This window comes from Trichomycterus rosablanca, chromosome 14 (genome assembly GCF_030014385.1).
Source record: "Trichomycterus rosablanca isolate fTriRos1 chromosome 14, fTriRos1.hap1, whole genome shotgun sequence".
Classification (NCBI taxonomy): Eukaryota; Metazoa; Chordata; class Actinopteri; order Siluriformes; family Trichomycteridae; genus Trichomycterus; species Trichomycterus rosablanca.
The window spans coordinates 32,809,757-32,815,078 of NC_086001.1; the positions used below are offsets into that span (position 1 = coordinate 32,809,757).

Below are 5,322 nucleotides of genomic sequence, written 5' to 3' on the forward strand. Positions count from 1 at the left end.
TACTGCTTTTATTTGGGGCCCGGTGTGAGGTCCAAGATTGAGAAACATTAGCAGTTTCAGGATGTTAGCATTCAGCGCATGTGCAGTACAACAGAGCATCTCAATTGCTTGTGCTAGTTTAGAGTCACCTTAAATGACATGTTAATTTCCATCCATTCATCCAGCTTAAATATCATAATAGCACTAGTAGTGTTATAGCCCAGCTAGCCTTGTAATTGTGGCTCACTTCCGGCGCAGCTCCTGCCAGCCGAGCCTGCCGCATCTGGTTCAGTGCCGGCAGCCCGTGTCGGCTCTGACTCTTTTTGAATGACTGCCCAGAATCGGGCCAAATACACTGGCCCAAATCCGGATGCCAGATCTCCGCCGACTCTCCCGTAACTGGGCCGGAATAGCCCCCAAAGCACTGCGATACTATTTATTTACCGTTTTCTTCTCCTTTCACATCCGCATAGATAAAATAGTAGATTTATGCTACAGATTAACTACAGATTGTGAAATAAATAATAATAAATAAATAAATAATTGCAGCAAGTAGTATAATAATAATAATCAGAATATTATAAATAAGATTACAAAAGTGAACCAAAATGACAACTATATGAATATTATATATAGAAAATAACATATAATTGCATATAAGAATAATAATTATAAAAGTGAACAATATAATATATATACAACCCCTGGCAAAAATTATGGAATCACCACTCTTGGAGGATGTTCTTTCAATTGTTTAATTTTGTAGAAAAAAAATAAATCACAGACATGCCACAAAACTATCATTTCTCAAAATGTCAACCTTTTGACATTTAAGAAACAATAAAAAAAGAAACAAATATAATAGTTGTGGTCAGTCACAATTGCTTTTTTTTAGATCAAGTAGAGGAAAAAAATATGGAATCACTCAAATCTGAGGAACAAATTATGGAATCATTAGAAAACACTGCACCATTATTACTTTGTTGCACCACCTCTGGCTTTTATAATGGTTTAAACTCTCAGAGGCATGGAGTTAACTAATGACAAACAGTATTCTTTATCAATCTGCCTCCAGCTGTCTCTTATTGCTGTTGCCAGATCAGCTTTGCAGGTTGGAGCCTTGTCATTGACCATTTTCTTCCATTTCCACCAGAGATTTTCAAATGGATTGAGATCCGGACTATTTGCAGGCCATGCCATTGACATTATATGTTTTCTTGAATAAAAGTTTTCACGTCCTTTGCCCTATGGCAAGATGCATTATCATCTTGAAAAATGAAGTCATCATCACCAAACTGATGGAATAAGAAAAGTGTCCAAAATTTCAATGTGGACTTTGGCATTTATTGAAGACCATCTCCCCTGTGCCTTTACCCGACATGCAGGCCCATATCATCAACAACTGTGGAAATTAACATGTTTTCTTTAGGCAGTTATCTTCATAAATTTCACTGGACAGACACCAAACAAAAGTTCCAGCATCATCACCTTGCCCAATGCAGATTCGCGATTCATCACTGAAGATCACTTTTATCCAGTCACCAACAGTCCACGGTTGCTTTTCTTTAGCCTACTTTAACCTTGTTCTTTTCTTTTTAGGTGTTAATGATGGCTTTTGTTTGGCTTTTCTGTAAGTAAATACCATTTCTTTTAGGTGATTTCTTACAGTTCAGTTACAGACATTGACTCCACTTTCCGGCCACTTGTTTCTCATTTGCTTTGTTGTGCATTTTCTGTTTTCAAGACATATTGCTTTAAGTTTTCTATCTTGATGCTTTGATGTCTTCCTTGGTCTACCAATATGCTTCCCTTTTACAACCTTCCAATTTTGTTTGTACTTGGTCCAGATTTTAAACACAGCCTACTGAGAACAACCAACATCTTTTGCGACATTCCACGATGATTTATCTTCTTGAAGGAGTTTTATAATCTTCTCATTTGTTTCAACTGACATATCTTGTGTTGGAACCATGATTCATGACAATCTGCTTTGTGCAACAGCTCTCCGAGGTGTAAGCACTCTTTTTAAACTGAAGAATAATTAGCAAATCTAATCTGCTGCAGATGTTTTGTTTTTAAACTGCAAATTACAGAGTGATTCCATAATTTTTTCCTCAGATTTGAGTGATTCCATATTTTTTTCCTCTACTTGATCTAAAAAAAAGCAATTGTGACTGACCACAACTATTATATTTGTTTCTTTTTTATTGTTTCTTAAATGTCAAAAGGTTGACATTTTGAGAAATGATAGTTTTGTGGCATGTCTGTGATTTTTTTTTTTTCTACAAAATTAAACAATTGAAAGAACATCCTCCAAGAGTGGTGATTCCATAATTTTTGCCAGAAGTTGTATATATATATATATATATATATATATATATATATATATATATATATATATATATATATATATATATACTATATACAATATAAAGAAGTACAGTTTGTTTGTTTATTAGGATTTTAACATCATGTTTTACACTTTGGTTACATTCATGACAGGAACGGTAGTTACTCATTACACAAGATTCATCAGTTTCCAAGGTTATATCAAACACAGTCATGAACAATTTAGTGTCTCCAATTCACCTCACTTGCATGTCTTTGGACTGTGGGAGGAAACCGGAGCACCCGGATGAAACCTATGCGGACATGGGGAGAACATGCAAACTCCACACAGAAAGGACCCAGACCGCCCCACCTGGGGATCGAACCCAGGACCTTCTTGCTGGATCTTGTGACCTTGGCTGATGATCTACGCTGGATGTTAGATGCTGCAGAGTAGTGTTCATAGTTTTCACTCATGTATGAGAGGTGAATAAGCAAATGTGGCTCAGTGATGGTAGTGGACACTTGAATATCTACAAAAAAATACAAGGGACAATCTTTGGGTTATAAAATTATATACGATCAGCCATAACATTAAAACCACCTCTTTGTATGTATACTCTTTTTCTATCAGCTCCACTAACCATATAGTTTACTAACCATTTACTGACTTTCCCTATGGGATTAATAAAGTTATCTATCTGTAGGTGCACTTTGTAGCTCTACAGTTCCACTGTCGTCCATCAGTTCCTCTGGATACTTTGTTAGCCCTCTTTTACCTTATTCTTCAACGGTCAGGACCTCCACAGAACCCCCACAGAGCAGGTATTATTTAGGTGGTGGATCATTCTCAGCACTGCAGTGACACTGACATGGTGGTGGTGGGTTAGTGTGTGTTGTGCTGGTATGAGTGGATCAGACACAGCATCGCTGCTGGAGTTTTCAAATACCATGTCCACTCACTGTCCACTCTTAAATTATACACACCTGCTTTGTTGGTCCACCTTGTGGATGTAGTCAGAGATGGTAGGTCGTCTGTTGCTTATTATTGTATTACTATTATTGTTGTTGTTGTTCTTGTTGCTTATTGTAGCTTTTAAGTTAACGTTATCCACAGTATTCAATGAGCTTCAATTATTTAGCAGCTGTTGTCTAATGCTAGAAACTGTTAGCCTTTTAGCTAACTACCTGAAAAGTTTCAGTTCAGACTACCAGTTAACCTGAAACTCACTAGATAACATTACCTAACAGTTTCCATTTCCAAATTGCTCTCTATCTTAATCCAAAACTCATTAATAGACTTTCTGCTTACATTTTACTAAGTAAAAAGTTGTTTAGATTAAATGTTTATTTACCTCACACGAACGAACGATTCCTCTTTTTCAACGGCTCGCGTCGCACTGTTGCTATGGTGACGTTGTTCCGTTGAGACGTTGAGACTGGACGCTGGGCCACAGCCGGACAACCAGCGTCGGCGCGCACGCGTTTCTACGAGCACCAGCCAAACCCAGCTGTGGTAACAACTGGACCGGATCTGGCTACACTGATGCTGGCCGATTCTGACACTCGGCCGACTGTGCCGATAGAAAAGTGGGAACTGGGCCAGATGATTGTGCTAGCTGGGAGTGTTCCACATGTGACTGCTCCATCCCAAAATATAATCGCTAATCATTGTTTACAGCGCCATCTAACAGCCAACTTGCTCTTAAATGACTAATTAGTAACTTTTGGGCTCAAGTAAGACCTCATTGTGTGGTTCCATGGTGTAATGGTTAGCACTCTGGACTTTGAATCCAGTGATCCGAGTTCAAATCTCGGTGGAACCTGGTTTTATTTAGGTAAAAACACTGTTATCAATGCTGAGTAGAGAATAGTGTTCCACATGTGACTGCTCTATGCCGAATTGTAACACCAAAAGGCAAATCATTGTTTACAGCGCCACCTACCGGCCAACTGGGCCCTAAACTCAGCTTTAGAGGTTTAGAAACTTTAGCAGTATCAGGATGGAAGCGTTCAGCGCATGTGCAGTACAACAGAGCGCTTGTGGGGTGTAGAACACGATTACTTTTGCTATTTGTGTCAACCAAGCAGATTACCATTCAGGAAGGTATATCACTGCCAAAATACGAGCCAGTTTGTTCAGTAAAACTTTATAAGCCAACAGCAGCGAATAAACTTAAGAGTCACCTTAGATTACATGTTAACTTCCATCTATCCATCCAGCTTAAATACCATAAACACTACGTACAAAACATGTGGAGCTATTCTTACTACAGTAAAACACACTGAACTGACTTTTAAAGTGAAGTTCAAAATGTTGTACAGAGATCGTTCCCATCTAGTGGTGCTAGATAAATTACAGCTTGTTGCTTGGGTGCAGATTTGTGACATTATTATTAAATTGTTGTTGTTGTGTTTGTTGTTATTTTTTAACTGTTCATGTTTTTAAATGTAAAACCATAAGTAGCACCGTCTAAAAAAAATAAATGAATCTTGTGCCTCCAACTGAGATTTCTGTTTACTTGGGCTTGATTAGTGTGTAATATGTGTTAAGATAATAAATGAACCTAATCACTTACTTTTAAATTTTAAGTTTTTATTTATTTATTTTAGTTTTAATACAACGTGACACCGGCAAGATAAAGAAAGCAGAAATAAAGTGTCCCAAGTGTTTTTGTAACGTGTTGTAGACCTGCAATGGCAACTGTTTTTGGTATACAGGAAAGAAAAGGCCAAATGCAGGTGAAAATGTGTTATTTAGCAACCAGCACTGTGTAAATATTGGACAGAACACATGATGGGTTATTTTAACTTGTTGGGTTTGTGCAGTTTAACCATTGTGCTGGATTAAATACATTTAAGAAAATACAGCATTAAAGCATAATCTCAATAAAATACGCTACAATTTAACACTATAATACAATACAATACAGCGACAGTAAGTCTGTGTCTGTTACTTATTCTGAATTGTGTTTGTTTGTAAACTGTGAATTAGTTCTTAATCTGGTCGTGATG

The 5,322-nt window shown here is 37.4% G+C and overlaps 1 non-coding gene across 1 annotated transcript; it reads left to right on the forward strand.

The window, feature by feature from the left end:
- The first annotated feature begins 4,061 nt into the window (after positions 1-4,061).
- Positions 4,062-4,133, forward strand: trnaq-uug (transfer RNA glutamine (anticodon UUG)). Its single transcript has one exon. It is a non-coding gene; the product is annotated as a tRNA-Gln (tRNA).
- The last annotated feature ends 1,189 nt before the right edge of the window (positions 4,134-5,322 follow it).